This window comes from Hermetia illucens, chromosome 4, assembly GCF_905115235.1.
Source record: "Hermetia illucens chromosome 4, iHerIll2.2.curated.20191125, whole genome shotgun sequence".
Lineage (NCBI taxonomy): Eukaryota > Metazoa > Arthropoda > Insecta > Diptera > Stratiomyidae > Hermetia > Hermetia illucens.
Genome location: NC_051852.1, coordinates 86,430,352 through 86,450,059, shown reverse-complemented (window position 1 = coordinate 86,450,059; position 19,708 = coordinate 86,430,352). Strand labels below are relative to the sequence as shown.

The 19,708-nt window shown below is 41.9% G+C and overlaps 1 protein-coding gene across 1 annotated transcript in view; it reads left to right on the top strand.

Annotated features, from left to right (window-relative positions):
* Positions 1–19,708, top strand: part of LOC119655796 (neuropeptide CCHamide-1 receptor-like) — a 725,610-nt gene that overhangs the window by 243,863 nt on the left and 462,039 nt on the right. Inside the window, exon 2 of the mRNA XM_038061891.1 lies at positions 4,853–4,873. The gene's annotated coding sequence lies outside the window, so the exon portion shown is untranslated. The remainder of the gene's footprint in view (positions 1–4,852; positions 4,874–19,708) is intronic.

The window sequence follows — 19,708 nt, the reverse complement described above, 5'->3', positions numbered from 1 at the left end:
ATTTCACGGGGATGGCATAGTTTATTTTTCAAGGATGAATTCCAAAGATAACTTAGAGTCTTTGGAATTCATCCTGAATCTCAGTCGAGACTTCTATATGAGAGTGGAAAAGAGTGCTACTTGGAATGAGGCATGGTGTTTTTCATGCCGCTTCTCCGCTTCCTTTCGACTCTTAGCTACTAGTTTCCGCGATGGCTTCAAATCTCCCTGGCGACAGGGTGGTGTCGTTGTGAATAATAAAGTAGGAGGCGTTCGAAAAATCTTTGATATAATTAAGGTTGGTATAATGTTATGCATTTTCTATCGTTGTGATTTCATAGTAGAAGCAGATTATCAAAAAGTTCACTACTGCGACGTATTTCCTTCGCTGCCTACGTGAACCTTCTGAAGTGATCGCCATAAATTGTGATGAAACAGCTAGAAAGCAGAGCCAACATCATTAACGCAACAACCGGTATCCAGTCAAGGCCTGGTTTAATAAGGAACTCCAGATATCCCGATTTTACGCCGAGACCCACCAATTCGATATTCCTAAAATCTGCCTAGCGTCCTGGAATACACCATAGCTCCATTTTATTCAGGGCCTGCCTCGTCTTTTTTTCCTGCCATAAATATTGCCCTTATATATTTTCCGGGCTAGATCATCCTCATCCATACGGATTAAGTGACCTGCCCAAAGTAACCTATTGAGCCGGATTTTATCCACAACCTGACGGTCATGTATCGCTCATAGATTACGTCGTTATGTAGGCTGCGGAATCGTCCATCCTCATGTAGGGGGCCAAAAATTCTTCGGAGGATTCTTCTCTCGAACGCGGCCAAGAGTTCGCAATTAATCTTGCTCTCCGAGGAATACATGATTGGCAAGATCATTATCTTGTACAGTAAGAGCTTTGACCCTATGGTGAGACGTTTCGAGCGGAACAGTTTTTGTAAGCTGAAATAGGCTCTGTTGGCTGACAACAACCGTGCGCGGATTCCATCATCGTAGCTGTTATCGGTTGCGATTTTCGACCCTAAATAAGAGAAATTATCAACGGTCTTAAAGTTGTAGTCTCCTGTCTTTATTCTTCTCGTTTGACCAGTGCGTTTTGATGTCATTGGTTGGTTGGTTTTCGGTGCTGACGTTGCCACCATATATTTTGTTTTGTCTTCATTGATGTGCAGCCCAAGATCTCGCGCCAATTATCGCCTGCTCGATCTGGATGAAGGCAGTTTGTACGTCTCGGGTCGTTCTTCCCATAATGTCGATATCGTCAGGTCAGTAGTTGGGTGGACTTAAAGAGGATCGTACCCCTCGCATTTACCTCAATATCACGGATCACTTTCTCCAGAGCCAGGTTGAAGAGGACACATGATAGGGAATTCCCTTGTCTTAGACCGTTGTTGATGTCGAATAGTCTGGAGGGTGATCCTGCTGCTTTTATCTGGCCTCGCACATTGGTCAGGGTCAGCTTAGTCAGTCTTATCAATTTCGTCGGGATATCGAATTCTCTGTGTACAGCTGTGTACAGTTCTGGCTATGCTATCATAGGCGGCTTTAAAGTCGATGAAAAGATGCTGCAAATGATGTCCGTATTCCAACAGCTTTTCCATCGCTTGCCGCATAGGGAAAATCTGATCTGTTGGTGATTTGCCTCGTGTGAAGAACCTTTGGTATTGGCCAATGATGACCTTAGCGTATGTGGCTATCTGACCTAGCAAATAGCGGCGAATATCTTATAGATGGTACTCGGTAACGTGATACCTCTATGATTGCTGCACTGTGTGGTATCTCCACTTTATGTATGATACAGATAATGTTTGTCGTCAGGCATTGATTCGCTGTCCCATACGTTGAGTACAAGTTGATGAAGCACTTGGTGTAATTGGTCTTCGGCTCCTGGCGATTTATGATTTTTAAAATGATGAAGTGTATGGACTGTTTCTTCTATAATTGGTGGTGGTGGTATTTGTCCGTCGTTTTCAGTTGGCGGAACCTCCAACTCGCCGATGTTCTGTTTGTTCAGTAGTTCATCAAAGTACTCGACCCATCGCTCCAATATGCTCATCCTGTCGGAAATCAGATTTCCATCTTTGCCTCGGCAGTATGAGCATCGAGGTGTGTAAGGCTTCATCCTGTTGACCTGTTGGTAAAACTTTCGGTTGCTCCCTGTACTTTTCTAGTTCACAGGCCTGCTGGTTTTCCCAGGCTTCCTTTTTCCGTCTGTGAAGTCGCTTCTCCGCTCTCCGGAGTTCGTGATAAGTCTCCGCGCGTGCCCGCGTTTCTTGAGAATGCAACATTATTCGGTATGCAATATCCTTCCGTTACGTTGCTAGCTTACAGTCATCGTCAAGGCAGCCCTTGCAAGTCTTTTTGCGGCTGGCGCCAAGTGTGTTTGTGGCCGTATTTATGATAACGTTCTTCAGGTGATTGTGAAGATCATTTGTTGATGTTATATTTCCAGGATCTCTATTGACTGCGGTTATTGTGGCATCCATTTCCCTCTTTAAGGTGTTGCGGAGGTCTGTGTTGTGGATGACTTTAGTGTTAACTCGCACGTAATTATCAGAGGGGATTTTGGGCGGTGTTCTTATCCGAGCTCAGAGCACCATGCCAACGAGATATTGGTTTATATTGGTCCCTCTATATGTTCTGACATTCATCAAGGCTGAAAGGTAGCGGCGTTCGATCGGCACGTGGTCAATTTGGTTGAGAGTGGTCCCATCTGGAGAGGCCCACTGTTGTGTGTGGACCGCTTTCCGCGCAAACCATGCACTTCCAACAACCGTTTCGTGTGACACTGATAGTTGAATAATCCGCAGTGCGTTATCATTTGTATTTTGATGTAAGCTATGGGAGCCAACGTTTCGCTTGAATAGGGGCTCCCTCCCTATTTGGCTGTTAAAATCCCCAAGTATGATTTTGATATCATATCTGGGACAGGCTTCAAGGGTTCGTTCTAGTGCCTCGTAGAAGGTATCCTTCTCCGGCTCTGCTGTCTCTTCTGTAGGGGCGTGAACGTTAATGAGGCTTATATTTCTAAATTTGCCTCGGAAGCGCAGACTGCATAGCCTTTCGCTTATGTTTTCAAAGCCGATAACAGCAGGTTTCATTTTTTGGTTGACTAAGAAACCTACTCCGAGCACATGGTTTACTGGATGGTCACTATAATATATGGTGTAGGAGACTCTTCTCCAGGAAACCGGTCATCTTTCTTCGTCTGCAGTTTTTCGTTATTATTATTATTCTGTTAAGGGAAACTCGCACCGCGTCCTTAAAGAACTATTGCGTCCCTTTTACTGGTTATAGTGTACCTATTTATCATGATATCTTAAGTAGAATTATAATTGTCAGGAACTTTAGTATGTTACCTACTTCCAGATCTTTCAGCTTTGCATCTGGTATTAAGTGTACACACAGATGCCCCGACCTACTTTGCACGAGTGCCGGACACTATCCCAGGACGTGTATAGAGTTGTTTCGTGTGTTTCGTCATACTCCTCACAAAACCTGCAGGCAGTGTCCGTAGATATCCCTAGTTTCCCTAGGTGATAGTTCAACCGACAATGACCAGTGAGAATCCCACTATGATTCGGAGGTTCTTTTTGGTGAGGTTTAAGCAATGCTTTGTACGTATGAGTTCATATCCCCCAATAAGCACCCTAGACTGCTCCATCTCTGGTAGGCCCGATTCCACAGAAGGGTTCTGGCCCGTGTAAAAGTTTTTCGTTAAGAAAGAGATCTCAGTAGTCCCCACGGGTAGGTGAGGATAGGGTTTGGTAGTGGAGCTGTTGGTGTTGGTTCAGCAGGCGTTTCTCAGGTTTTATGTTTCATCGTGGGTACCAATCCATTTCGCCCTGGACCTATACTACCTTTTGACCACCTGGTTATCATGGGGCCCATATTTTATCATACTGTTCCTACTGGTTAGCCAAACTGGGCCTTAAATTTTTACTTCTCCTCAATAATTGGTAATGCATTTACTATCTTACTGCCTGGTGTCGAGAGGGTTTCCTCAGTAACTAATTTGCGGGACTCCAAAGTTTGTACACTTTCCTCAGCTACCATTTGAGACTCTGGTGTGGCCTGAGACCATTCAGTCTAAAACGTGCTTTCACAACCGGGCTTGGTAGCAACTTCTGTGGAGTTGTTAATATTGTTGCTATCTTCACTCAATGAGTTATTGGTCTGCCTGCGTTTGTATCATTAAAGGAATCGTAAAATATCTGAGAAGAAATCTAGCAAAATCTCAAGCGCAGGAAATAAAAAAATAATTTTTAAGAGTCTTCTGCATGGCAATATTGTGCTGATGTGTTAGTTCACTTTAAATAATAAAGCGGAAATACGAAGATAAAATTAGGTTCACAATGAATTAGATGGTGCTCATCCTTATAATTTGCATAGGCATAAGGAGCTCAACCAGCACTGTTAATAGAAGATATAAGGGATCTATGCAGAAATACAAATGTACATTGCACAAAATCATTCACAAGAAGGTGACCCGGATTCAACTTTCGCTCCAATAATCGATTCAGGGAGGCCGACAACAATTCATAGCAGCTTATATAAATGCGTGGAAAGTATCGATAAACGTTTGCTTTAGGATATAAAGGGAGTTTCAAGACTAAGTACGTGGGCGAAGTTATTTCGATTCGGAAATTTACAACGAATGTAAACCTTTTCAAAATGGTCTTTCATAACTTGATTATAGGCTGATATGTCAGAGCGAAATGACAAAAGCTGGTCCAAAATCTTTAACCTCTCGATTTAATTGCATGACATTAGTTAAAAATTATTTATGCTCTCTCAATCTTTTTGTAATTATAAAATTTTGATCGTTCCAATCGTAATTTTATTCTCTATTTTCAGTTGCTTTTTTTTGGGACTAAGGTAAGTGCAGATGCGAAATGTACAGATTTCGAAAGAGAAAATTCATAATTTTAAAGCAATACTATAAATTCATCTATGAGGATCGTAAATGGTCTTAAAGAAGGAAGTTGCAGAGCAAAGCTACGAGTAGCTTCTGTGTATAATTTTTGTAAGGAAATGTAAATTGCATAGTTACTATGCAATTATGTCAAAGACTCAGAATAAGACTGCCTTCGAGTAAACTAACTGAAGTGTGAAAAGGTGAGCTCTTTCGGTGAAATTCTTACTTCTCGATACAATATTTAACGTCGGCATTTTTTACTGTATTATTTTCCAATTTTGGCGTCTTTATAAAGTACTTAAGTATGTACAATTCACTGGCAATTTTTGAGATTGTACAGGATATATATAATACAATGTGGAAAAATTTTAGCTCTGATCTGTATTTGGCCGTTGGTAATTGGTATTTTTCCACACATATATGGACTTTTTTGGATGAAGCAAGAACATCATTGGCAAAGGCAACATGTATTTATTTTGGATGAGGCAAGCTCAGACTGGTCAGCAGACTCAATTACCAGGAAAAAAACCTTAGGAAAGATTCATGACACCGTTCTTACTGCTTCTACTTTTAGAAGTTCAAGCTGGAAATGTTTATTGATTTTTTCAGCACGGTTACAGTACGATACTATTAAGAATTATTTAGCGAATATGACTTGAAACGGGGACAGATACGGCCTATTTTCGGGAAAGCAAGATAACACACCAACCGCTTCATTTAGATTTAACAGAGGCAAATTGCGTAGTATTGCCTACCACACCTACTCCCTAAATGAAATAGCAAGCAGCTCCAAACATTCAGGTCTAATATATTGTGTCCATGGTACTGTCCTCTGAAATGCCTCCTCCCCGCATGATTCGCAGGCTTTTGTGAATCTGAGAACGTCTTTCAGAAACGGAAAGTGTACAGACACTTAGTCGAAGAAAGACTTTTCGAGGGATATATTATTCAGAATCGTCTCTTCCCCTTCTTTAAATTGGCTATACTAGGAACCACTTCGCCTATAATTTCCATATTGTAATTTAGTAAGCAATGTCCTGGTCAAGTCACTACTCAGGTTCTTATATCCTACTTCTAGGGGGGTCACAAAAATTTAGCGACTACCGGTTCTTCCACAGATTGCAGTTCAAAGAAAGCAAATCCGCTATTAGACGGATACTGAACTTGGAGTATGACTGGAAATGTGAAGTCGCTCCTTGCTTACCCCAGCAATGCATCATCCTAAAAGGTTTGTTATAACATGATTGCGGTAAAATAATTATAAAAATCTTTTAGTTTGCTACTGTTCATTTGCTCAGAGTATATTACGTCTCGAAGGTTGGTTGGTAGGTACCCCGACTATCAATGATCGAAGGAGGATCAAGGTCCTACAACTGTCACTTCACACAGACCTATAGTTCTATTACCCATTCATTTGAACTCTTGATAATCATTTTAATCGGGCGAGTACTTCATGACTAGCCCAGGAGAAAATCGTAATCAATATGCAAATTTCCGTTACGGTAGACATAGAACTGATGTGTAAGTGCATCTCTTTTTCGAGAAAATAAATCGTGTTTTTAAAAAAGCCCAATTTAAAATCGGCCATTCTTTTGAATAGCACACAGAGTTTTGTTAAGGTTTGGCATGGTGACATCTTATCTGGGAATATTCCGAAAGTTCTGGAGCCATGTCTACAGGCAGAAAATGCATTTCGAACTACAACGGCTTCATTTTGCGTGAATCAAACATGAAGGGGATCAGCTCAGTTTTCTGCTATACTTTCTTACTTACACACTTGTTGATAAATTCGTATTAAACATGCGTTTATATCAGAATCCTAGATAGATTTCTGATCTGCATCTGGATAAAAAGTTTGAAAAGGATCAAACCAACAAGAAATTCAGAATCCTATATTGGATGCTTAACAGAAATTCAAAACAGCAAATTTAAAACAACCCCCTAGAAAACTACCACCAATTTGGACTTTGGACTCAAGCTTGAGGTATTTTACATTTATCAAAAACTAAGATTTTAGAGGGAATGCACTCGAACGAATTAAAAATCATTGTCAACCCTATGTTTTCTATGTCAAGAAATCGAATTTTGTCATCAGTGACGTACTATACGTTGTCTAGTCAATTACACACGAACGAACTGGACGTTACAGGTACGAAGGGTTTTCTGTGTTTCTTATATAGAAACATTTGAGTTTAGATTGTCGAAATTGACTGAAAAACCCCCCTAAGTTCATCCTAGGAGTGCTAAGCTTTGCACCGGCGTAGAGGACAGTTTCGTGAATACACATGCCAGTTTTATGGAAATTCGACTATCAGTGTCAAAGTTATATGTCAAACTTATCCATTTCGTGCGTATTTACCGCATCCTACGCCATACATACAGATGATGACGTCATAATTAAGGAGAATAATTCGGATGACGGTTTACCCCTTTTATTTGATCAAATGGCCGATCTGGATGTAGTCGCCATTCAGCGTATCAAGCCACCGTTGTTTCTGCTGGCCTTTTGGTCGCTTACCATTGACTTTCATATTCAGAACAATATTAGCAAGCGAATTCTCGTTAGTACGAATTACGTGACCATACAATCGAAAACGCTTCACTCGCAGTTTTTCCACGATCGGTGCAACCCCATATCGATCGCGGATATCCTCATTTCGGATGTGATCAAAACGTGTCACGCCACTCGTCCAACGCAACATCTTCATTACCGCAAGACGTCGATCATTGTCTTTTATAGTCAGGCAACACTCAGAAATATAGAGAGCGACAGACGGACGACATTGCGGTAAATTTTAGATTTGAGACGTTTGCTGATACGTCGATCATAAAGAATACCAGTTGTGAAACACCACTTCATCCAGGTTGCGTTAATGCGTGAAGCAATTTTATTGTGCAGTTCTCCATTGGCTAATAGCATTGACTCGAGATATTTGAATCACTTAGTTCAGGGCAAGTTATTGCCATTGACAATACTGAGCGATTTAAATATCTCGAGTCAATGCTACAGCCAATGAAGAACTGCGTTATGCTCATCACATAGGGAAACACAAACCAGTATATACCTCAGTGCTCATCAATATTCTCGGATGAGCTTCTCAATATGTCTACCGTTTAGTTAGAAATATTGTTTCGGCTGCGAACGACAGTCGTATCAACAAGGCGAGCCGTGTTAAGTTCGAGTATCAAAGGGCTCCCGCTTTGCGAGGTGATTCAAATGCAACACGCAAGCGACCATTAAATAATGACCTCCCTGGGGCCTCCTCTTCTGTTAGACACATTTAGACGACAGCATTTAAATCTACTGCTGACCGCAATGCTGCCGATTTGATTAGATTTGCCTTTCCACTTAGCTAAAACCTAACAGGTACTACGATCTACCCTACACGATTAGTACTTTATCAGTGCCGCATCAGTAAAAATGACAAAATCATGGTCAATGATCGTTTATAGCGATGACTGATCGACGGATGAATAAAAAAATGTCAAATAAAATCTGGCAATCTGATCAGACTGATAAATGGCTGAGTTAAGTGCAGTTGTCATTGTGTTATTAGTCAAAATGTAATTTCTTAATGGAGGGATGTTTAAATGCAGTTTTATGGGGAGGGGAGGGGTTTTACATCATTGCGCATCTTCGACCGCGACGGTAATTGCGGAAGAAAAATTCCCTGCTTAAGGTCTGGTGATAGTGCCGTGTATGTGATGCAGTGCATTAGTATGGTGGTTGGGGGCATGTGCATTGAAAAGTGGTTTATGGCTTGCCGTATGAGATGGGAAAGCGCACACAAGAAAACCATATCAGCGTCGTCGACACACCAATACATTAATCCAGAAATCTCAATACCTTTTGGATGCCGTTTCCATTAACCAGGAAATATTTTTAGTCAAGTCTTTATCCGCGACTCAATCAATCAATATCAATGCGTTTTAATAAGATAGAAATCCCCCGTCCCTGATGGTATCATAAGACAAGCAAAAATGTACCTCATAACTACAGGGTGCGGCAGCATAACTTCCTTTTTTCAAAACTCAATAAAAACTATTGTATGCATCGAAAAATATTTATTTATTTTTTATAATGTAGGTACATGTCTAAAATTTTTATTTACATTGTTTTGAAGATCAAATCTGTTAGGTGACGTCCCCCATTCTCCATACATTGCGTAAACTGATTTCTGGCGTTTGTCATGACTCTTGTTAGCATAGCAGGTGTTATGTTGGCAATTTCTTCTTGGATGTTGGTCTTCAAATCTTGTAGGGTTCTAGAACGGTTCACATAAACACGGGATTTCAAAAAACCCCATAGAAAAAAATCACAAGGGGACAGATCGGGAGAGCGTGCCGGCCATTCCAAATCGCCTCTAATTGAGATAAGACGCTCTGGAAAGTGTTCCCTCAAAACAGCCATCGATGCTCTTGAAGTGTGTGCTGTTGCACCGTCTTGTTGGAACCAAGTGTACCCCAAATCCAAATTTTCTAGCCGTGGGAAAAAAAAATTCTGTAGCATGTTTACATACCGGTCCGAATTCACTGTTACTGTAACCTCATTTTCCTCAAAAAACCAGGGACCAATAATTCCAGCTGAGGAAATTGCACACCACACTGTGACTTTGGGTGAATGCAAAGGCTTTTGATGCAATTCTCGAGGGTTGGTGTCAGCCCAGTAGTGCATGTTTTGTTTGTTAACCGACCCACACAAATGAAAATGGGCTTCATCGCTAAAAAAAACAATAGCACCCTCGGGAATGACATCAAGAAGAAGGTCACACGCGTTCATCCGAGAATTGAAGTCACGTTCTGAAAGTTCCTGCACTATTGCCATCTTATAGGGATGAAAATGAAGATCATCACGAAGAATTCTTCTCACAGAACGATCGGATAGTCCAAGGGCAGATGCGTGTTTGCGCGCAGAATGCCGTGGCGATCGCAACATTGACGCTCTCAGTGCTTCAATGTTCTCAGGTGATCTAACGGGCCGAGGGACTCCAGTTCTTCCTTTTGTCGCACTTGCAGTTTGTCTGAATGTAGCGACCCCTGTAACAATTGATTTGCCGTCTGGGACGGGAGCCAACGGGGCTAAATTAAAGCGATTCCGAAATGCACGCTGTGTTGCAATAACCGAGCATCCTCAACGGCAAAGGCACGATCCTCACTATTCCAACGCATGATAGCGACTGAACCATGTCGGGACAAAACTTTACAGTATCCCCTCTTGAACGAGACCACTAGCGCTCCGCTATGACATCAACTAACTGAGTGGCGCGCATTTTAAAAAAGGAAGTTATGCTGCCGCACCCTGTACTTCCTGCTTTTTCTAACAGCCGTAAATTTATTATTGCTGTTAACCGCAATTAGCCCCGACGATATTATGGTTAAGCACACAATTGAACGGCTTATTTAATTTATATCTTTTTCCCCTTTCTGTGATATTTAAGTTCTCACATTGGAGTATTCATTTGAGTAAAGTGTTTTTTACGGTTTTTTTAAGTAGATGAAGGCTTTGGTAGGCTTTTTTTTTCAATCAGGGTAGAAAATGCCAGACACATTCGATGACCATATCGAACAGAAGACACAAAAAAATGGTCTACTGAATTCTCTATCTCAAGAGAATCACGTCCAATTGGGATGTGAAATTCTCCTTTATGAGTAGCTGGTTGCCTGTGCTGTTACCAACTATCATATTAGGACGGATATATTCATTTCTATTCTAATACTGGTCCCTTCTATGCTCATCCCCACATTTTTAACATCTATGCTCGTAGAAAGCTCTGTCCGTATGTAGCATATTTTCTGCAACATAATCGGCCTTGACTACACATTTCTACAGCAATAGAGCGCTCGTGCTGAAATTGAATTTCCTAACGCTCTAGTGACATGGTTGGTGTCAAGTAATATCTTGGCTATGAAATTTTTTGCCGTATTTCATTGTCCTTCCTACGCGCAAATGGGAGAAAAAACAATGAAAATATGCGTTTGTTAAGTGAGTTGGAAAGTTATATTTTTGTTGTCCTGTTTTATGAATAAAATCGAGATGAAAATTCGACATAAACATTTTCAACTTAGACCACTTTTCACATCTGCAAGTTCTAGTTTCTAGAAAATTGTGTGTTGGTTTCTTAGGAAGTAGACATATTTCTGGCCTACGGCGACAATAAAAGACCACCTGGTGGGATGTAGTTTCCTCCTCCAAAAATGAAGAACTTAAAATTCCTCCTCGCAAAGGTAACGAAGGAAGGAAATATATTCATTTATGTATACAAAAAATTCCTTTCCGAGTTTAAAGCCAGGCATAAAAAGCAGTACAGGCAAATAAAAGAATGCAAACACATTATCTTTGAGCTTGTATGACTTTTGTGAGAACATTTGCCTAAAGGATCTTTGCGAAGATGAACGTGAGCTTTTATGTTCACCAAAGTGAATGAAGTATTGAAAAAATTGAGGAGTATTATTTTTGGAAAATGTTTTTTACAGTTTATGAAAAGAAGTCTTAATGTACCCACCATAGGACAAAAAACGAACAGCTTCACTACAGCACGATTACACAAACAAATGTTTCTATAATATATTCCCCGGAAAAGATGAATTCATATGAACGTTACTCTAGTCAAATGTTGAAATTATCACTGAATACTATTTCGCCCTATGCAGCCACGTATATAAACATTAGCTTGGACTACGTTACTGTGCCTCTAAATGGGTAGAATTAAATAGCTCCCACCCTCTGTCAGAGATTTCATTCCCCCAACATTTAGCATCACCCTTGCCACGACCCTGGTGACCTTAGGTGCGTTAAGGCAACCATGTTGCAAATGCTGCTTCACGTTCAACCAGGTAGTGTTTGCTTCGAAGATGAATCCGCGAGATGCTTTGTAAAAACAATCACCGCTAAGGCAACGGCGCGACCCACTATCTTCGCCTTTCCTGCGACTCCAACTTTGAGGGTGTCGTTATACATGATATTCCACAATAGTCATCGTAGTATAAAGCCTCGTGGAACACCTGCACCTGTATCGTTCTAAAGTCTTTTTCCTAGCTAGCTGTCAACAAGCGCAGCTAATCGTACCCAGGGACATCTTTATTAGGTCCCAATTCATTGAGTGGAATGTATTTCCGCATTAAGGGTAACGACCACGCAATACCTGCTAGTACTATCGTTTCGTTTTGCATGGCACTTTCAGCCTATTTGAGAGGCGAATTGATTGTATGCCTAGTTTCTAAGACCCTGCGCCGCAGGTAGTAATCTGTTATAAATTATTCTCTCCACTGAATCTCTGTAGGCGCTTTACCACCTCTGCGCAGAGTCGTTTGAAGCAGTCCGTCCTGCTTCTCAGTGTAGCCAGTTTAAGGTTTTTTCGCTCCTTTACTTCCTGGTCAGCTCAATTCATTGCTCTCTGAGTCGCTCGTCTAGTCGATAACAAGCCGACCGAAGATCAGACAGACTGCTCCAGCAGCAGTTAAGCCTTTTGCTGAGAAAGTTTAACTTCATGGCGTTGACGAATCGGATGCCGTCGTAATGCACTTGAAAGTGCAGGTCCCCAACTGCTTGGCCCATTCTTCAGGTCGGAGACGATTGCCTGGTAGTCGCTGTGGGTGTAGTGTTCACTGACTGACTATCACAGGTCAAGTTCGCAACCGAACCGAATTTCCCTTTCCGACTTGTATTAACCTGACTACCGTTAGTAAAAATGATGTCTAACTGCCCGAAGGCCTCCAAACGACAACGTTCCCCAATCTGTGGTCGAAGATCTCAAAGTGACTGACAAGTCTTTTTGATTTTTTTGGAAGTGATTGGCTGCCTGGGTTTTTCTCAGCTTTTTTCCGGATCTCCGCACATCTGAAAGTGCATGGTTGAGTGCCACATGTGTTAGCTGCGTGACGGCCTATATATTCGGGAAGATCATATGATTGTTAGGCTTTTCATGAACGGATCCGGTCGTGTTTGGTGTTGATTTTCAAACACAATCTAAAAATCGAATCTGAGAATAAGTTGCTAGATTTTAGGGCAATTTAATAATAATCGTCGGCCCAACAATCAATATTGGATCAGAGCCTTGAAGTGTGTTAGAGCAACTGTAACGGTACACTATAGTACAGTAGTACACTGAGGGAGGCAATGTGGTCAGTATTGCATTCGCCCGAGATTATTACCCTGGTTTAACTCAGGTATCCATTCATGGCTGAGTCGACTTGTATCCGGCGTCCAGCGCTCAAACCACTTGAGTCGGACACTTAGGCGAATTATCAGGCTTGCTCCAGTTTAATATCTAAAAAATATTCGCTGATTCCAAAAGTAGGGGTAAAATTTGCTTTCAAATAACTATGTATAGCGAACGTTCGCACTATATTTTCATTCAAACGAGAATTGAGAACATTTGGCATGTTTAGTGTGGGTGTAGGGACTCTGAATACCTTGACGGAAAAGCAGTTTTCTCGTTTAGGTGAAAATATTATTGGTAACTTCTGATTTTGCTTGCAGTGATTCAGTCTACAAAATCAAAGCAGAATGATAAAATCTTAATGTAAAATACTCCAAAGAGTCGGTAAATGAATGCTTAATTCCGGAGAATATCACCATATGAAAACTTTTCGGCCTTTTCGGTGCCCTTTTCCTCAGAATTTCTACTTTATGGTATGATGCTCGATACCAGAGTTAGCCTCTTAAATTTAAAAATTCACTAACCTTCTAGTTTTCGTTTTATCTGAACAGTTGTTCACACCGCAAGAGTCGCGGATGCAATTTTCATAATAATTTAAGTATTCTCCATTGGAATGACGAATCTACCTTAATGGATAGTGCACCAAGTTGTCGCAACACAACGTGGTGGTTTAAATTTTATAACTGGCAGAATGAGTTGACTCAGCTATGAAAAAGAGGAATAATTCCTGACTACATTGGTTATTCTACTCTTCAAGACCTAGATCGAAAATAGATTGTCACGCATTTATTATTATTCTTCTTCTTCATTCTATATCCTGTTTTGATGCGAGGTCGACTCGTCTTTGCCGGTTGCAATCGGAATAACCCCATGTCGATCATAGATGTCATCATTTGAGATGTGATCAGAGCGGGTTACGCCACTGGTCCAAGGGAACATGACCAGAACTCACAACCCTAGAGTGCCACACGGCGGACAGTACTCTTGTAAGTTGAGGCTTCCCTTGATGCATCGATCATAAGGGACGCCATTTGTGGAGCGCAACTCCATTCAAGTGGCGCAATTCCTTAACACAGATTGTCTTTCAAAATATTTTTCCTTGTTATTGGTTAAGGGTATTTGTTACGTATTTCAGGGACCAACTGTCCCCTTCTTCAGTGTTTCATCTGTTTAGTAGAAACAACACTGAAGTTGGTCCCCGAAATACATATTTGTATATATTACCAAATACTTTTAGCCAGTAAAAACGAAAAATATCTTGAAAGGGAATCTTTCATTTTAAGACTTCGGCGCACAAACTACCTCCTAACTCAAACCATCCTTAATACAATTTGCCATTAGCTGACAGTATTAATCCGAAATATTTAATCGTTCAGTTTTTGACAGGTTACTGACATAATAATGAATAAGACGCTTGGAAAACATCGTCTACATAGGATAGTTCCCAAGCCGCTTGTCATTGAATGTTTGGTGTCACAGCGTTCCTAACAAGAACAAAGGCCAGTGGTGAGGGGGCGCTTCTCTGATAAACACCGATGGAAACACGGAGCAATATCGATGAACCTACGATTCTCAACTTTACTTTTCGGATCGGGGCTGAGCAATTTAAAGAAATTGAAAAGTTTCTTTGACACTAGCTGTTGCCGCAGAACATACCACGTGCGCCTGCGTGACACAGTGTCAAATGCCCTTTCATAATGCAAAAATACAATATGTAGTGCGTTAGAAGTTCCATATTTCTTGATAAACCCGACCTGATTCAAGGTAATTTGATCTATGTAGCAAATACGTTTGTAAATAATGCGTCGTAAATACTTTACGGTATGGGACGGTAATTTAAAAACTCTACTGAACTGCCTTTCTTATAATTCTCTCGAAGAACTCATTGTGCCGGAGTGTTCAATCTAAGCTTGTTGTTTTCCAGAGCTCAGTTTTATTGTCATCAGTCCTTGTTATTTTCCCCGATCTCATTTGTTTGATTGCTGCGTCGACTTCTACAGCACTGACAGTTGTAAGTGCTCTTAATATTGACAGTGCTTTTGGAAATGGGCATGAGCAAATCCTTCCGTTGATGTCCGCTCACAATATTCCGTCCATCTGTTCTTGGCGGCGCGTAAATCGGCAAGCAAAGTACCATTGTTGTCACCAACGCAACATCTTATGTACCTCATGTCATCTTTTAACATTCGATACAAATCTCTTTTGTCGTTATCAGATAGATGGTGGCAAAATTCGCAAGATAGCTGACATCGAGGTGTGATGGTCTTATAGGGATCGGCTTTCCAGGGAGTGACAATGATAAAATGCTAACTTGGGTTTTATTATTCTCACTATAAAATGTAAGTGGATGAGACCATATACTTACAAGTTCAAGATCGCGACTCTTTGCAAAATTAACTATACGCTAATCACCCCACTGCGTGCTCGTAATCCTCCGAGACAGCCTTTATGTTATAGTATATAACTCGTTTTTGGCAACATATTGTTAGAATACAGAGCTTACTATAAAGTCGTTTGCATTTTGGGCGGTCGGTAACTGTCGTCCAACCATTGGTAATTAATTCTGTAATTAAAGCGGATATGGTTTCATTATGCTTTAGGATAAGTTTGCATAATTCGGAAAGTCCTCACACGACTTCCTCGCGGTGGATGCAGGAAACCGTATTTGGATGGGCTAAGAGTCTGTTAAACTGAAGTGGGAGTAGGCTCACCCAACCAACGAGAATCTGTTTGCCTGTTGATCAGGAGCAAACAGATCTGGTTGGGGGATGAGCCCTGCACTAGAAAAAGTGTTAAGCCAAGGGTGAACAGCATACGCCGAGGGCTACGTGACCAAATGGAAGCTTGGTTTTTCACATGGGGACTCTGAATACCTTGGGCACCTTTAGTTTCAAATAATACCCTTACCCTGGTTGCTGATTTAGCCAGGGTAGGCATTTTTCCTGGACTACTCGTGGGACCAAGCTAGGAATTCCAATTTAGTGAGAATAAAAAAACCCATCATCGGAAGACAAGCAACTGAAGGAGCCAGTGCCAGAAGGCCATACATATTCTAAACAAGATTACGAAAAATAAAGCTTAAAAGGTTGGTGATTGTCGAAGAACATAACCACAAACGTTTGGGAAACAAGTGAAAGAGCAAAATGTGCAAGATATCAGACGCCAAACAACCTCTGCAAACAGGTAAGCATCAAAAGCCAGCCAGCCAAACACGAACTGCGAAAACCTTCGGCGACGTAGTGAGAAGTCGCTTAAGTGTGGCGCTGACGGGTGATAACGGGATGTGTGGACCAGCTCAATAATCGTTAATATCAGAGTGAGACCCTTCTTAGGTCATAGTTGGATACTTTTCAATTGCGATCTCGCTGTAGAAGCCTTCAATCCTCAAGACCTTGTGGCGCGGCAGGATTCGCGGCATTCGAAATTTATTTCGAATGTTACGAATATGAGCGGATAGATGGCGCACCGAAACCCTCCACGTTTTTTTTTAGAACTCGCCACGGGAGTGGAGAGCTAGCGGTGAGAATGTGCCGTTGGTTGGGGGAAAAGGACCGCATGGAGACGAACCGGTCTCTTCTGGCTCCAACTGTGACCGCGAACAGTCCGACTGTACGCTCGAAGTCTCCTTTTACAAAAATTTATTTATTTATTATTTATTATTTATTTATTTATTTATTTAGTATTTGAAGTTGAAATAAAATTAAAAATAAATAGGTAAATACCTAAAGTGGTGACCCCGAATTTTAATTTCCACACGGCGAGTGCCTGTCAAGTGCGCATATCCTAAATCAAAGCAGACGACCCGCGTGCGGTTATTTCCATATAGCAGAGATGGTCGAATCGATTTGTTTTGATAATAAGCAGAATGTTTGAGCGTTGCTGCACATAAAAAAGTGAATTTTGATGAGACTATTCCATCAGAATATCAAAACTACGTATTCACTGTGATCGCGGCGATAATTCTTTTGCTGGGTTGGCAGATAACTTAAGTTCGAGAGGATCCCATGGCCGTTTCGATCATCGACGATAATCGGCGTCGTTTTATTGATCTTCAAGCGATACCCTGGGGAAAATCTGTTGATGAAGTGTTTTCCGTGAATTGGCTAAGGGAGGCTTTTGACAGCTGACAACAGACAGAGCCTGAGTGCGAGAGCTTCTTCGTTCCGGACCTGCAGCGACACTGGGGCAATCTAATATGGCGATACTGAATTTCTCTAAGCCCTAAGTTGACACGGTAGGTCGCACCCACAAATGTCCGCACGAGCGAAAAATACCAAAAAAAAAGAACGTTGAGAGTTTCGGTGCGCCATCTATCCGTTCGTATTCGTAACATTCGAAATAAATTTCGAATGCCGCGAATCCTGCCGCTCCACAACCTCAGGAGGATCGAGGAGGAAGTTTCGTCATGCTGTCAAGAACTTTTCGGTGTGCAAATTGGTAAGATTTTTAGGACAGGCCGACTGGAGTTAAAGGTCGGGAATCTGAAAAAGGCATTTGAAACCGCTTTAAAAGTCTTTCATCCTGCTAAATGCATAAGGGAGGTAGTCTCACCTTGGTGGAATGAAGCTCTGTCGAGCCTCAGAAAGCTGACTAAGGAGATCTTGAACACCAGCTGTAACCCCAAATTTAGCAGCCATACAAGGACTACCTGAAAAAGCACAAGTTGTCTATGAAGACTGTCAAGAGGCGGTCCTGGTCGGATTATTTTTAGAACGTTGAAAGCACCAGAGAAGCTGCAAAACTTAGTAAGATTCTATCCAAAGAACTCAGCGCGTCCTGGACATCTACGTAGGGACAATCATGAAGAGAACACTATTCTCCAAATTTCAGCACGCCCATCTCAACGGTGGATTCCCAGAAACCGCACTCTATGAGAAAATTAATAGCTTTCAGCGGTCAGTACGGTCCAACCATTACATTCTAGCTGCCTTTCAGTATAAAAAGGGAGCATTCAACAACGATATTGCCAACATCATCAAGGAAGCTTTGACCAGGATAGGATTGTAGGGGTGGGCTTTTGATAATATGGCTAAGAACTAGGATAATCCAGTTTGATTAGGGGGTAGACACTTGACCAGAGCTATCAGCAGAGATACGCGCCAGAGTGGCCCCATCTCTTCGGTGTTCTGGTTAATAGTGATGGACGAAATTTTTCGCTTATTTGACAGTACGACTTGGTGAAATTGGTTTCAGGGTTATTTCCTTCCGTAATGAGTGGCATCATGGAAGGAGCGTTGGGAAAGTTGGACCTGTACAAATTCCACCAAACCGTAACTGATGCTATTCACCACCAAGGCAATTTTACCACCCGCAGCTAAATGAACGAAAATTGGCTCTTTCCTCCAATGTTAAATATCAGGGGTAATGTTGCGTAATGAGCTTAAGTGGAGATTGAACATAAAACTCTCTCTCCAGCCGAGGACCTAAGGCACGGTTCTATTATGCGGTGACAGGCGCCAAGTAAAAGCTACAAAAGAACGAAACTTCACAGGATTCAAATAAGCGCGCATGCAGGTCCTAGTAGGGGCCTGCAGTCTTGCCTGACATATGCTCTCAATGAACTCCTACACATCCGCTTTTTGACTTCTATATAAAATACGTTGCAGCGTGCAGTATTGTCGAGCTACGTGAGTCCGGATGGTGAGTAGCGAAGCCCTACGGCCATAGTAACATCCTGGACGAAGTATCTCGGGACCTCAGGGCATTCCCCATTCAACACTCTAAGTGAACTCCACGAGGAACTTTGATGTAAATTTACCGACTAGGGTAGAGTAAAAGGCTGGCGCTGTGGTGCAGGGCTGTGATCCAGCATTCTTCAGCGACGAATGAAATATGGCCTGTGAAGTCGATGCGGAAGTTTTATTCGGATGCAGACAGTATAGCCTAGTCGTGCGCTCTCCGCAGATTGGTCAGCGTGCTGCGACGCTTCACTACCAGCGCTAAGTCAAGGAGCATTCGGTTCGCTTCGAACCAGACGCGTGCAAATGTTGACAATGTTACGCAATTTGCCCGACGCACTGGTCTATCTATCTATCTAGCTGTCCGGATAGCTCCGTGGTTAGAGCGTTGGGCTGACGTACGGAGGGACGCGGTTCAAATCTCACTGGCGGCAGTGGGATTTGCATCGTGACTTGCCGTCGGACACCAGTCGACTCAGCTGTGAATGAGTACCTGACTCAAATCAGGGTAATAATCTCGGGCGAGCGCAATGCTGACCACATTGCCTCATACAGTGTTCTGTAGTGTACCGTTACGGTCTTGAATGAAGTGCTCTAACACACTTCAAGGCCCTGATCCAATATGGATTGTTGCGCCAACGATTATTATTATTACTGGTCTATAGGGCCAGTTTTGTTAGCAAATTCGGCATAGCCTGCTGAGCGGAGGGAGAAATCTCCAACCACTTCTTTTGCGATCGCCCAGCTCTATCTAGAGCTAGGCAACGAACATTAAATAAACCATTCTTTGAGGGCCTCAGATAGATCTCAAGATTCAAGGTGGGGGAGCTGCTTTCTTTCGCAAATGCTACGGACTAGTGTGGAAGATCTGAGCCTATACCCGCTTGCTCTCACAGTATCAACGGCACACCATAGTGCTAATTGAGCTACACGGTGACGACAATACCAATATTTGAAT